Source organism: Perca flavescens, chromosome 24 (genome assembly GCF_004354835.1).
Source record: "Perca flavescens isolate YP-PL-M2 chromosome 24, PFLA_1.0, whole genome shotgun sequence".
Lineage (NCBI taxonomy): Eukaryota > Metazoa > Chordata > Actinopteri > Perciformes > Percidae > Perca > Perca flavescens.
In genome coordinates this window covers 10,192,839-10,208,983 of record NC_041354.1, presented here as the reverse complement: position 1 = coordinate 10,208,983, position 16,145 = coordinate 10,192,839, and the positions used below count along the sequence as shown (strand labels likewise).

General features: G+C 38.6%; 1 long non-coding RNA gene across 1 annotated transcript in view; it reads left to right on the top strand.

The window, feature by feature from the left end:
• The first annotated feature begins 63 nt into the window (after positions 1-63).
• The window catches only part of LOC114550746 (uncharacterized), a 122,786-nt gene continuing 106,704 nt past the window's right edge, over positions 64-16,145 (top strand). The window contains exon 1 of the long non-coding RNA XR_003691732.1: positions 64-462. This is a non-coding gene — a long non-coding RNA (uncharacterized LOC114550746). The remainder of the gene's footprint in view (positions 463-16,145) is intronic.

The window sequence follows — 16,145 nt, the reverse complement described above, 5'->3', positions numbered from 1 at the left end:
AAACAGCGCCCCTGTGTTAGTGGTCAAAATAGGATATTACACTCTTGCTGAGATCTACGCCAGGTGAAAGTTTGCGTCACCTGATTGAATAGTTAAGTAGCAAACAATCAAACGCCTCTGTAAGGATTCTACGAAACTCTGAACGGAGACGTCGCTGGAAAAGAAACATTGAAATGAATTGTTAACCACTTGCCATACTACAAACAACAAAGTCAACGACATCGTTTGAAAGACGTAACGTTAGTTTTCAATTGGCAGTAACGTCAGCAGTAACGTTAGCTAGCTAGTTTTCCAGTGTTGCTAGCTAATGATGTAACATGCTACCTGTTAAGCTATCTGCGATACTGTCAACAAACAAACAAAATGTTTGTCAAAGGAAAAGACTTCTGTCAACAAACAAAATGACTGTCAAAGCAGCAAGTTGCAGTTGGACATCTCCATGAAAGAAAGTGGACAACAAATGTAAGTCAGCTATGTGTTGTTTGAGTCTTAAAGATGAGACTTAGGTTTCTTAATCCACAATGAGCTTGTACTCAAACTTTAATGTACGACCGAACACCATCACCACAACGACCTAGCGTCCTTAGTCATTCTTCTTCGTCTGTCCAACCACCAACATACACCATGGTCGTATAACTAACTAATTTCTCTGCTGGTCACACTAGGTATTACAGTTGATTCATTGCATATCAACACAAGATACACTTTCTGTCTCTTTGTCTCTTTGCTCGCTGGTTTCTTTCCTGGTGTTTAAATGTCCCGCTGTGGCTGCCTTTTTGTGTTTCACTCCTTGCATTGTGCTTGCTGATGTTTTGAAGGTTATCCTGCCGCTGTGGATTTGAATAATGTGACATTTCTCCAGTTTTGCATTTGCAGTTGATTGAATGTGTGTAATTTGTGAATGGCCTGTGCAGAAGGCCTGCTAGCTGCTTATGAGGATTTCTTGGTTCTTGGTATGGTATTAAAGCTCGGCTGTATGACTATTGAGCAAAGTAATTCTAGACCTTGTAGGCGATACTGTACAATGTGTACCATGCATACAGATACCCAGATAGCAATGAGTCGGCGGACCACCGATTTTTATTGAAATTCATGCAGTTCAATGTCTTATTGTACTCTGAAATGAAAGAATAGAACAATTTAACAATTTAAGTTAAAAAAGTAATCATGGAATCAATTTATAAACCAAAATGTATTCTAAATTTTTGACTCATCAAAGTAGCCCCCTTTGGCAGATATAACCGCTAAACACACTCGTGGCATTCTTTCTACAATGGAAATCAAATATTCTTCAGAAAGTTCTTCCCAACTCTGTTGCAGAAGTTCCCATAAATGTGTGGCACTTGTAGGTTGCTTTGCTTTCCCTTTTCTGCCCAGTTCATCCCAAACCAGCTCAATGGGGTTTGAGTCTGGTGACTGTGCTGGCCACTCCATGTTGTTAAGCTTACCATCTTGTTCTTGTTTCCTAAGGTAGTTCTGCCATAGCTTGGACTTATGTTTTGGGTCATTATCTTGCTGTAGGATGAACCCCTGACCAACTAGGCGCATACCAGAGGGTAGGCTACTGCATGGCACTGAAAAATGCTGTGGTAGCCGTTTTGGTTCAGGGTTTGGTTCAAAATAATTAGCCCTATAAGAAACGTGTAAGACACACTTCTATGATATGTGCATTATTTTTGATGGACGAACATCAACATGTTGTTTCAAAGTTCTTCTGCTAAAATGAGCGCATTGTGTTAATTTAACTGACCCCAGTCCGGCCCCTGTTGTTTAAATGGGCCAGAACCACCACTCCTTTTTAAACCCTGCAGAATTGTGATGTGTATGACTTGCAGTGTTTCTGTATTTGCTGTATTTTATTCAGTATTTCTTTATTCTGTTTAGGTTTGTTGCAGAACTTTCTAAATGCTATGCATGTGTTTTCATATTGGTGAAGATGCTCTCTACATTTGCTTGGGTTTTTGTAGAGCTCTCTCAGTCATACTAATGAGCCAGTTGGTATTTTCTTACTTGTGTGAAAATGATCTAGAAGTCAGGCTAAGGAGGTGATCTGGAGAGTGTAGTGAGGAACAAGGAGCTGAGGAAAAGAGGGAACTCTTGGTTGCATACTTAGAATTAATTACCTGTTTTGCATGTCCAGAATAGGAAAGAAAAGCCAGGTAAAAGTTGTTTACTATGAAGTTCTCCAGTAGCCTATTGTCTGCAGCTCCTTATCTTACTGGCCACTGTTGTTGAGTGCAGTTCTTGTAGCTGCTTCATAAGTCCAATACGGCTGTAGGAAAGGGACCAGTGAGGCTTCTGTCTATTTGAGAAGAAAATATAAACAGGAATGTTAAAACTCTCAATCACTGAGATTCACTTGCAAGCATATGCTTATGCTTTATGGCTTTACAGTGATATTAAGGTACAGTATTAGATATGACTTACAGTACTCTTTTATATTCACATCTGACATCATTCCAGTAAGGTACAGGAAGGCCATGATGCAGGCCATTGATGTCAATGTGTAGGACACCAAGACAGAAAGTGGCTATTTTATATGACAGTGATTACCAATGTTTCAGCCAACTGCTGTATGTTGGAGATGAGACACCTATTGTACACATGTACAGTAGTCATTGTAAAGCCTCTATGAAGGTTTTTTTTTTTTTTTTTTTTTTTTATCTGATCTCCACACATACATTTGTGATGTTTCACAATGCATTACTGACAGTTTGATGGCTTCTGTGTTAGATGTCTGCTATCAATGCAATCAATATCATCACATGGCTAAATTGCCTACAGGTTTTGGCAAGACACCAGTGAAAAGCATTATTCCCATAACAACAGAGGAGAAAGGAGTCTTTGTGGAGTTGTCCTTACTAAATTGACAAGGCCTTTTACAGCCTTTGATACAGGGCTGGCTGACTTACACAATGGAAGGCCTATAAATTTGCAGATGTCGTCTGGAAAGCTCAAATGTCAACGCTTTTCACAACAGCACCAGGGCCCTGCAAGAGGAATAATTGATTGATTCACCTTTTGTCTCGAGCCGAATATTCATCCAGGAGGACAAATACAGGAGGCAAAGCAAAAGATGAAAGAGCATCTTCTACAGTCAACGTTTGAGGTTATTTTTCTAAGAATAATAGTTTTTTCCTCCATATTTTGGTGTGTACAGTACCTCTTGTTTTAACTTTTGTGATAAAAGATTGTACTAGTTATACAGCTATATCTGTACCACAACCATAAGCTAGCACCAAAACCGCTGAGTGTACTGTATTGAGCAAGGGTGTGTTTTATTGCTTATTCATTCAACTTTTCATTTGTAAGGGAGTATTTCGTCGTTACAAAATCTGGGATACATGTGTGCTTGGACTAAAGAGTGGGAAAGCGATGGGGGGGGTTTAGCACCTGGCCTGCTGGATGGGAGGATATCTCTTCAACCACCAAAACTAAGTAAATCTTTGCTTCATTTATCATTTGTGATAGCTGAAAAGATAAACTTCTGTTTCTGGGAAATGCACCTGAGTAGGGTGTAACATTTTTGACCTAAAAAGTACAAAGCAAAGTTTGAGTTGCGTCTAGTCCGGTGACCGATGAGTAACTGGCCCCGTCATCCACAGAGGAATTTGGGCACATATTTTTAAACGCAATGATTTAATGACATCTATAAAATGTAAAAGGACTGGCGTGAAGATCAGCCCCAGGATCTGAGAAGCAATCATTAATTCTGCCAACATCTATACACACTCCTAGAGGTCTGCAAAATTGTAATTGTGAAATGGACACACACACACACACACACACACACACACACACACACACACACACACACACACACACACACACACACACACACACACACACACACACACACACACACACTATTGACAGCCCCATTGGAGATGAAATGACAGTGAGTCACTGGAGTTGTATTGTTTTTGGCAGTGAACCCAACAGGTGTCTGTTTTGTGAAGGGTACTCCACAGCACACATATCCAAACTCCTCTGGAGCTGTACAGTACCTTTTTGTCTCTTCACTGAGTTCAATAGCTAGTGATAATTTAGATTTGACTTGTATTGTTGCATTGTGGCTCCCTCGTCTTCTCTCTCTCTTTCCCTTCAAAGCCTAGCCATGGATTTTCAGCCTCTGCAATTTTCCTCTCCAATAGCAGAAAAGAGCAAAAGAAAGAGATGACAAAGACAACACAGGACTCCTCTCTTCCCTGGCCCCTGTTATTGTACAAAATAGCCAAGCAATAGTTGTTTTTGTCATTGGTTTACTCCTAAAAGCCCATTTGACGTCGGCACTGAAAAGAAAGCAATAAAGAAACCTTTTCAGTGGCGTTGAATGAGCGAGAGAAGAAGGAATGAATCCCTTTGGGATGTTGCGCCCAGAGAGGCCTTTTTATTGTCTTTGCTCTGGTAATCAAATGGAGCTGAAATGAAAATGGAGTTTTCTATGAAAATAGGGGCCTTTGTTGGCTTTGGAAGGCTAGTAATTCATAAACAATAAGCCAGCTCCTTTTGTTTGGTTTATAATATATTCCTGCTGCTCTGAAAGAGGTCTCTCTATACACACACACACACACACACAGACACACAGACACACACACACACATTGAAGCCAGGGTAAAAGCCAAGGCGAGGCAGCAATGGAAGAGAGAATATAAAAGGAGGCAGAGAGGCAGACTTTCCATTCATCCTCCTGCCTGAGAGATGGCAGGATGCTCGACTCCTCAACTCTCCATCCTTCACCTCTCTTTTTCTGTCCTCTTCATCAACCTCTTCCTCTCTGTTATGACATCCTCTCACATCTCTTAGTCTTTTTTCCCTGCAAAAGTCAAACTTTAATGATGTCTTCACCAGCCAACAGGTGTGTATGGATTACTTTTCCCTTTTTCCAAGGAAAGGAAGGAGTTCTCCTTCATTCAGAAGATTATGGATTATATGAAATGATCAATGCACATCTGATTTACCTTTTTTTTGTCATGCCATCTCTGGTTGTTAAATTTGCTACTAAATATTGGAGGATGAGAAGAAAATGAAGACACAGAGGAAGACAAGTGATGCAGGTCGTGAGAAAACTTACAACATCAGCAGCATGATGGGATGACACCAAAGTCCCACTGAGACATAGGACATTTTACTGTTCTAACTTCAGTGAAGCAACACTTCAGTATGTGGAGAGTAATTTGTCTGCACAGGAGAGAGGACAACAACATGGATGTTTTGCTCACAATACAATGGCCGATGATATAATGGATTTTATGGACTTTTGTGTCATTGAATGGGACAATTTACAGTACATGCCTGTACTACATAAAAAAAGGAATATAACTTAATATTTACACCTAAATGAGGTTGTTGTGCTAATGACAAGATCTCCCAACAACAACATCTCCTTCTGCTGTCTGGAAATCAAGCTGGTGAATGTGTAAACACAACCTCCATCAGAAGACACTGAAACACTTGTACTGTCATACTTAGCATCCTCTGGAACAAATTAACTTTGCGGATTAGAAATGTGCACATTTGCATGCAAAGATATATGGATTTTTACATAAATATGGATTTGGATTGAACCAACATGACGTAAGTGCAGTATTTTGCTTATTTCATACTGTATACTTTATACAGGATTATTTCAGCATTTCATAATTTTACTTTCAGTCTTTTGTACCCAGAGAGTAAAAGAGAGATGCTTTATTTATTTATTTTTTTCTTTAGTTTTCTACTATGGAAAGTGAAACGTCTTTAAGTTGAGATGATCACAAAAATGTTTGTTGCCAAATGCAAATTCCATGCAACCACGGACATTTTTATTTTAACCATGGCAAAAAAAACAATCGGTATTGTTAGAGTTCATCATGGTTCATCATCTGTGCCCCATGATGAACTCTAACAATACTGCTTGTTTTGTTTTAGCAGATCTACGTGCAGCTATTTGCTTCCTCATGCAGCCCCTCTTTAGGCATGTGACATATGGTGCTATGTGGGCGTGTCTTTGAATGAGTTGCCAGGGGGCGGTCAGACCCTTATTAATACAGAACTGATGGCAACTTTAGACAGTTTCTCTGCTGCTTCCACCCCTCTCATAATCTGTCTTCTCACAGAAAATACAAAGCTACATATTTCTAACTTTTTAGTAGTTTGAGTTATTTATAACATAAGCTCCTGCAGCATTATAGCCAACAGAGGAAGCTTAATCCACACAGACAGAAAAATAAACCAGACGGGCCTTTTCCAGGGGTTGATGAGAGACTCCTTAATTAAACTCCAAGTCAGTAAACCAGGAATAAAAAGCAATGGGAGGATACCTTGAACTATGCTATCTTTCAATTTTCCTGCAAGCTTACATTATTACCCACATGCCTTTCTAAGTTAAGTAAAGTCACAGCCTCGTGAATGGGAAAGATACAGAGGGAGAGACCACTACAAAATATTAACAAAAAATTGTCAAGTTTTAAGTTAAATCCAAACATTAAAAAAACTGCATGGATGATTGAAATGGACAATTTAAATGTAAGAATAGAAATATAAAACTAAACCAAGGGTGAAAAGTGCTCTAATAGCACTAATATTACAGCAGCATGGGCAAAGATGACACAGACTTTGAACTTGATTAGAGTATTTATAATGTTCCTGGGCAGTTTTTACTGTAACTGGACTAAGATTAGACCTAACAGACTTACACTCCTTGTCCTTGTTCATTAATTAATTTGTCATTCATGGTCCGCTTTGCATGGCATTGGCATCAACAATGGGCTAGTTACTGTTACAAGTGCAGCTGTACTCAGTTGTATCAGTTGCTCTCAGTTGGTCGAGCAGGTCATCTTTTTTACCTTATTCTGTGAAGACTTGACAGAATCAATGGCATTTCATAATCAAGCCGTAACTGTAGTGATAATGTATCAAAGTGCTGCTACTTGTAATTTATGTTAGAAAAGGATACGTTCATGTGATGTGATAGTATTTATGCCTGACAAATCAAAACAGCTTTCTGTTGCTGTCAGTTTCTCTTTCTGAATCTTTCTACTAGAAGACTGCTGATCAGAGGCTGAGTGGGGTGAACGTACAAACTTTCTCTATGTTTTGCTGTTGCATTGTTAGAAAAAAAATGTGTTTGATACCTCTGACAGTCTGGTATCCTATGGAGCACTTGAGTTAAAGTTATGTTTTCTGCATCATGATGAGAAAGTCAGCTACGGAACTGTCTCTATATTTTTATTGGTTTAGTTTTGGTGTTTGTTATAAAATTGTTATGAAACTGTTTATTAGAGCATGTTCGTTGACGCGCCCAGCTGTGGTCCCATTTAATGGCTGGTTCTGCTTGTGGTGGAAATGCTCTAGACGTTATCATCTGGTTACAAAAGGTATGATGTTCAACAAAGGGCCACTTACTGTAATTGCTGCATCTCTACAACCCCTTGCCATTCCTTATTCTAGCCTCATTTAAGTAGCCTACATAATAACTTGCTTTTTCAAATGGCTAATAGGCTGTATGTCTGTCTGACATTGGCTACTTGGAAAAACGGCAATTTACTTGAGTAAAAGAAGAGAGATATATATCTCCTCCTATAGATCTCCTGCTGGCTTCCGCCTCATGTTTTCTTCTGCAACCATCTTTGAGGTCACTGCAGGTCATTCATTTAAAGCAGCCAGTTTGATGTTCTTCTGTGCAACATCATAATTTCATGATGAAAAACAGGCTTTCTTTTTCTTTCTCCAATCAGTCTCTGTTTTATGACGCTGCATTTTAGTCATTCAGTTTTTGATTTCTTTTAATAATTCAAGTATCAGAATAACAGATCTAATATGTAGTTCATCGTTTCTCCATCAGGACTGAGTTCCTGCTTGTGGAGATCTTCTCTGTTCAACTATGTTAGCTGCCACTGCTCATGTGTTTATTTCAAATACACCTGAATCTTAAAACGCATCCTTTCCTGTGGAAGTTTTAACGACTGTTGTGACAGATAGTGAGAGTCTGAAACGCTTTATTTCTCTAGGATAATACTCTCTTATGTACAATGATGCATGGTAGTTTTGCTGCAATCTTATACATCAAACAACATAACTATGGTCCTCAGTGGCACAGTTATGAGTCTTAAATGCCTTTTGAGTGAAGAATATACATCATCTGTTGCTAAAGTGGGAGACAGAACTTGCACGACACTGTCTGGTGGAAGCATTAGATGCAGTTTGCTGATACATATGGACTTATGAGATAATTTAAAGTCATGTATTAGCCTGTACATACCGTCTTCAGTGGTAATAGTAAATACAATCCTAGGTGAAAACAAATGGATAGAACAAATTGATTTGACTCACATTGATGATGTGCTTGTAAAGATGAAGAGGAAATGCTGCAGTCCCGATTTAACCATTGGATGGCAGCATAGTCTAACAAACAGAAACTCAGCGATATTGCTGCCACCATGCAAGTCACAATTGACTTTCATCTTCACTTCTCTTAGTGACTTACAGGTTATTCCACAGATGATCTTTCTTGATTTAATCCGATGCATTTAAATTAAATTCACAAGTATGATTTAGTTATCTTGTAAATGACAACATAGTTATTTGCCTACTTCAGGAGCTCGTGCCTTTGAATGCAGTGCAAAATTAAGTCACCTTTTTGTGGCCGACGCACTAATTTAACAAAATACTACCCATGAAAATGTCATAAACTTTAAATATATAACTACTTATTAACCATTTTCTGCAAATTGACAGTTGAGCAAAACCATCAGCAGTGCAGGCACAAATACAGTTAAATAAATGACTGTTACTCATCCGTAAGGGGTCTGGCCTCCCTAGTTGATCTTACACCTGTAATTTAGAAAACCAAAAAACTTCATTAAGGTACTCAAAGTTTCATCCGATCCAGATAACTTGCCTTGAGAAAGTGATGGACGTAAAGTACGTGAAGGGCCGGAAACTCTCTGTAGTCCTCTTTTCTCTAGTGCAGACACTCTCCACTAGAGGGAGCTTGATATCCACCTTAAAACTGTTAATTTAAACCTCGGAGAGGCCACTCAAGCCTTGACAACTATAGTCCCCTGTGGAATTAAACTCTTGACTCCAGACACTAACTGACCTTTTCACCCAAAAAAAGCAAAGCCTACTGATTTGTCTCATGTGATTGTCTGTCCAACTTTACTGTATCAGTTGTTTGTCTAACAGGCAGTGCAATGTGGGAAACAGCTGGAGGACAAATATGACATTATTTGTCCATCAGGAGGATGTGATATATGAGACACAGCTGTACTACCAAAATACTACTTTCACTTGCTGTAGTTTAAGAATTAAATTAACCGTAGTTTGATATTTAATTTGAGAAAAGAATCCCTTTTCATGTGGCTATGAAAGATCACATTTGATTGGTTTAAAAGTATGTTTTATAAAGACAATTCGCATTCAGAGAGACAATACATTTACAGCTGATTTAATTTCCTGATTAAATATGTGTAGAAAATAAAGAAGAGGATACTTGTATTTTAAAATAACATGCAGGGAATAAAACACCCAAACCAAATTCAAAACGTGATCTGATTAATATTGTAATTGTGGCTCATTTTGACATAAAGATATAACCTGATATTTCAAAATGTACACAAACTAAGTAACAAGGCCTACAAACACCATACATCAATGCTCTTATTGCCTCAAATTGCATCAACCTAGAGAATGATATTAATTAAGAAATGTTCACACCGTAGTGGTGGTAACTTTCTTTTTTAATTCTACAATTTGCAGTAACTAAACTGCTGTAAGATGTGAATCGTGGTTTCTGGACGCACACTGCAAACACAGAAATATCCTGAACACTATATGGGACTGTATGGGTGTTTTTCGTGAAGCGGAGAGAATAAAATATGAATAGGCAGATATTACTTCCTCACACTATGCAGGCATTATGCCATTTCTTCAGCTGTTATTTAGACTAACTGTACCATAATGGCCAAACAAGCTTGAGTGGAATAAAGACTGCCATTATGTGAGCTCAGAGTCTCGACCTGTTGATGCGCCATAGCTTCACTTTTCAAATGTGACTAGATTGTTCCATTGTGTTTTTCACTCCTTACAGAGACTAGGGTTAACTGGGTGTAAAGACAGGAGGAGAAAAAACAAGATGCTAGATTGGGCTGTTGCCCAAGATGTTGCATTCTCCATTTAGTTATAGCAGATCAGAAACAAAAAAACTAGAAGGTAAGTTAAAGCAAGTTTTATTCAAATGCAATTGAAAGACGAAAGTTTTGGTAGAATAAAGCTAAATGGTAAGACTTGACGACAGTTAATCCAATAAACTATTATCCCACACCTGAAGGCCTCCAATGACAAAAAATAATGAAAAAATACATAATAAGGACATATAATGTATTAAAGCTGTTGCATCTTTCTGTCCAAATACAAGGTATGGAATGTTTTTGTTGTGGTCAAGCCAGCCAACAAAAGTTTGTACTTCTGCAACAAGTAATAGTAAAATTGGTTGTACAGGAATAAATCACGTTATACCCTGCTTCATTATACACTGAATATAAAAAGATTCTGTACTCTTGAGTGTGTGTTCCTACAGGTGCACGTGTATTATCGCCACTCCGCATTCCTTGCTCTGCTTCACTTGGTTTATACTTACTGCTGACTTTAAGGCTTAAAATGGCTGTGCTCCAACATATATCGCTGATTTGTCGACCCTTAATGTGCCTGGTTGGTGGGGCTCTGCTGGTTATTCTTAGGTCTTGGCTGGTGACTAATGGTGTGTTTGCAGTTAAAGTCCCTATACTAGAGATTAACAATGCATCGTGAATAAGTTAACAATCAATTTAAATGTGTAAAGATTTCAACCTGTTGAGATAAAAAATTAATCACGATGCAATTTTTAAACAGCCCAGGGCGTGATGCTAGCTAACATTACACAGCAGGTAACGTTAGCCTGCTGTTAGCTAGTAACGTTAGCTGGCTTAAATGCAGAAAAAATACTGACAGCTAAACGGTGTAAAGTATGGCTGTACTGTATTTCACTGGAAAGGATTCCAACACAGGGATGTACAACAGTCTGCAGCTAAAGACACAGACACGGGACGTGTGTTGCGTTTGAGTATGGCTCTGTTGCATTCAGTGTTGTTGCAAAATACCATTCTGCCATCTAGTGTTTCTTCTTTTTGTTGTTTAACAGCAAATGCCTGGAAATAAAAGTTGTTCTTATAAGTTATTAGGTTCGCTTCGAGATGAGCCAGATCTGCGCAGAATCGATCACCGGCGATCGCCGCCCAATGCGTGCCGGTTAGATTTGTGTCCGACTAGATCCCGACTTGCTCTGACGTCATGCACACGTGGGCAACAATAATCTCACAAGATCAAGGCGGCCACAGTTTTCAAAGTCAGGCAACGCAGTTGCTCTCCACCGACTGCAAGAGCCAGGCGGACCCAGGGCATGCTGGGAAATGCCGGCCTCTCAGCTGATTTAACAGCTGATTGGTTCAGAATCGATTAAACATGATGACGTTTTATGTAAACTTTTTATTGATTTTGAATCTGAGGGATTTTAACTGCGATTTGTCTGATTTAAAAGCTTATTCTGTATAGAACACATGTTGTGTTTCTGATATTGATGTTTAGAAGTCAGAGAGACTGAATCTGTTCAGATTATGGATCATCTACACTGTGTTGTTAATTAAAATCAGCAACAGATCGCATGTACAGCATTTTGACAGCTACTCTGTCATAATAAAAACAACTGGAGACCGTGTACAAGCTGATATATGGGTCTGATAACATTTTATTAAATCGGAATCGGACCACAGTGTTTCTGTCACTTCCTGTTCAGCCTGAAGGCTGCTGGAAACGGCTGGAAACTGTCCGACTTGAGAGCGGATTTTTGTCACCGGCCCCGGCTGCTGCCGCCTGCTCTCGTCCGCTTTACAGGCGAGGCGCAGTTCATCTCGAACGAGCCTACTACTACATTTTAAATAAATAATTTAAATGTAACCAAATGGCCTTTGCAATAAACAAGCCTTTTCTTTAACCTTTAATTTATTTTTTATTTTTTGTCATTTAAGATAAAATACTATTTTTAGTTGCACTTTTGATAAGAGGACACATCTGTTGTTTTGCAGTTTCTATAAATAAAGGAATATGTTTCAGTCATTTCATTCTGTTGAAAATAAATCGTGAGGAAAAACATATTGTGAACTTAAAATTGTGAGTCGTATCAAATTGTGAGTTAAGTGTATTGTTACATCCCTACCCTATACTATAACTTCTTGGACATCTTCTCTTCTTCTCATTCTTTTATAAGAAAGTCTTGGCCATTTTATATTTTCATCAACTTTCTTTGCCTTTTGAATTTGCTTTTTCCATTTGTTTCATTTTCTTGTAAAACATTGTTACTTAGTTGAGAAGAGTGCTATTTCTAAAGAAATAAGGTGATTCTTTTATTATAGTTGCTTCTTGATACAGAAGAAAGAAAATAGAAATTGGTTCATGATCCCAATGATGTCCCTACCTGCAGAATGTCATCATTTTTCGCATCTTAAATTACTTTTGGGATTTGCAGGAATTTTCATTAGCCCTAACAGCGTCCATTTTATCTTAAGATTTTTAAACACAAACCAACATCGCTCTCTATGTCCAAGTTGATATTTTACTGAATGAGGTAAGAGCAATGGTAACAAAGACAAAACAAACCGCTTTACTGTAGAATTCAATAAAGCAGTGAGATCTACCACCAGCACGACTACACTGGAATTGTTATTAAGTGCCGTGCAGCGTTCTGAACCATTTGCAGAAAATGCAGGGACCAGTGGGATACGGGAGCCTTCCTGTGAGCTGAATTGCCTCAAAGTGCCAGGCTGCTATCAAACCGCATTAATGTGATGGATATCCAGCATTCTGCATTCATTCTTCACGCAGTATATGTGGAAGCTGACAAACAGATCCTGGTGAGAGGGCCTGCAGCACAGAGCAGCCGCTCAGGCGCTCTCTGTCTCTAATGCATTGACAAATATAGCCTGAGTTCAAGTACATTTTATGTAAAACACAAATAGACACACTTTTCCTTAACCCAATTTTCGCAATTCTAGAGTAGGCAGCTCAGTCTTTTTCTTCTCTTTCTGGTCTTCTGTGTGGGGGGTTGTTAGTGTCTGTAAAGACTTACAATTAGGTTGTTTGTTGGACAAATGCAATTTTACAATTTTAAATTGGATTATTCTTTGTAGTACAGTTGTTTCTTTTAAATACAAGGCTGTGAATTAATACAGTATATAACTTTAAAATTTGTTTGTATATATATTTTTTTTAATTTGATGTCTTTGATAGCTGTATGCTCGTTTGCAATGCCAGAATATAATTCACTTTTTTTTTTTGGGAAGAAAGGCATACAACTGTGTGTAATTGTCAAACATAAACCTCTCCTCAGATCTTTAAAGGGTATAATTCATTGTTTAGGGATGTAATATTGCACTTCCACAAAATTGCGAGGCTTGCATGAGACATAAAACGGCTGAGATTTCCAGATTATTAGTGGGTCAAGGTCTAAAAAAGCTGGATCCGCCTTTACAAAATACAACTCAATAGCCATCCAATGGCTTCCCCTGCCTAGTAAATCTTTCAAACTCTATGCCCCAGTTTATCACTTAGGCTTTCTGCAAGAAAAAAGCTTATTTTGTCAGGCTTAGAAAGCTCTCTCCAGATGTTTAAAGTCAGTGGAATGCTCCTTTTAAAAAAGAATTTCAGACAGAGTATAAGAACAGGGAATGTAAAAGCCTTTATGAACTATTGGTAAAATCAGTATTGTATGTACAGTAAACTTTAGCCAAAATGACCTTTTATTCATAAAAAGTTGAATTCTTACTGTAAAACACACAACTTAGAATAAAACACAAGTGTGTGGTTCAGGGTGATCTGTTAAATGACACGTCACCTCTCAGCTGCCTGGTTGACGAGCATCACAAATGCAAATCTGTCTCTGTATATATTTAAATAGATTTCCCCACCATTCACATGTCAGTGCTCCTCCCATTACTCAGACCCCCCCACTATGAAGGAACTACGCTGCCATCATCGCACCACTACAAGCATCACACAAGATATTCACTCAGACTAAATGGTCCAGACAATTACATTGATTTTAGAGGAGCTATGTTGTTTGCATTAGCAGAGGAAAATTGACTTCCATTTTCCATGTTGTTGGGTGGAAATTGAGAATTGAGCTCTCTTCAGGATATATAATGGATAGGATACCAATAATTCAGATACTGTAACTCTACACACTACACTCTTCTGACCATGTTTGACATGTATTATACTTATATAGTCTTCTCGATACATTTCTAATTACATGAGCAAATACATTTTTAGTCCTGCTAGTGGGTGTACTGGGCTGTAGAGAAGGCAGTGTTGGTGCAGAGTTGGATTAACCTGCATTATAACTGTATTTCAAGACAACTTAAACATAATTCTGGTCAACAGTTTAACTGCTATGTACATTTATAACGTTAAACTCAAACATCTGTCCAAAATCTGTTCAGATTCAAATAAGAAATAAACTCTTTATCAGGACAACATTGGAGAAACCGTAACAAGCTACGAGGAAAGATCTCGCTTTCAGCTTGGACGGACTAATTGTGCTAATTTAATTAAACATTTGTTTGGTAATATGCAGCACAAAAGCACAGTATCAACAGACACAATGAAGGGCTGCTTTATCACCTAATATTCAGTTTTTTAGTTTTGTTATATGTGGCATTCCAGCATTAAAAAGCTTTTGAAATTGCACACAGAGTGGGAATATTTGGGAGGGTAGAGAAAAAAAAAAAATCACAGCACCTATTTTAACAGTCCTTAGATGACAGGATGATCATGGATTTCTACAGCATTCTTAATACCATTCATGACTATTAAACCAGCAATATGTTGCAATTTCAAGTCTGGAATTCATTGCCCACTAATTTAATAAACTGTTTCTCAAAGCAAAATTGCCAAATATTCTCTAGTACCAGTTTCTCAAATGTGAGTATTTGCATAGTTGACGTCACCTTGGGCTTTGGGAAATTGTGAGAAGCTTTTCCCTATTTTCTGGCATTTCATTTTTTTCTTTTTTTTTTTTTTTTTTTTTTTACTGAAAAGAATTTTCAGTAGCAGCCCGAGTGTAAAAAAGGCACTTCTTTTCCAGAAAAAGTTACTCATAGTTCTGCTACTATGAACAGTTAGCATCTGGTTAGATCTCTCTCTGAGGCAACCCCCCAGCTGATTCACACATAGACAGACACACTTGCATGCACACCTAAAGCGGTGTACCACAAAGTAAGAAATCAAATGTCATTCTTGGGGCCAAGTCGATTTCAATCTCTATTTTTAGCTTTTTCCAAAATCTATAAACGCAGCTCTTAACAGAGGACGGTGAGCTGAGTGAGCAGAGGGTTAAAGGGGGTCCAGGGCTCTGTAGGGCTTGGGTTAACTGCTTTGTCAAAGTGGCTTTTGTCCCCTGAACAACGCAGGGATGATGGTGCGTGACAGACAGACGGTTGCTGGTTTGAATCTACACAGTCAATGGGATGAGTACTGCTGATCAAGAGCCTCCGTTTTGGGTGCCAGAGGGTGCTTTATATCAACCTTTTTAGAGGAACAAAGTTATTTTTCATTGCTTTAAAGGGAGCAGGGGGATGTTTCATAGGCCTTGTCACTCAGTAAAGACAAATATCTGTTTGTATACGTTGCTGTTGTATGATCAAAATACATTAGGGCCTTATAGCTGGCAATAACCACAACAGAAATGCCTCTCCAGCCACGTATCATAGCTGTCTCACAACAAGCCTCGCCTCAAAATAATTTCTTAATCCATTAATTGGCGTGGAGCAGCATTCGGGGCAGGGCTTTTTGTTCAATATGTTTTTCAGAGATGCATACTAATCATTTAAAGTGATCCTTTGTACTCAGGTTGACAGCAGCGACGAGGGCTTTTAGACACACACACACACACACACACACACACACACACACACACACACACACACACACACACACACACACACACACACAACACACACACAAAACACGAGGCATGTGTCTGGGAGCGACGACGGCAGAACGAGTGTATTATTTTCCCTGAAGAGTGTTATTTTCCTGTCAAGGCTTGATGGCAACGTGCCAAAAGATGTGAC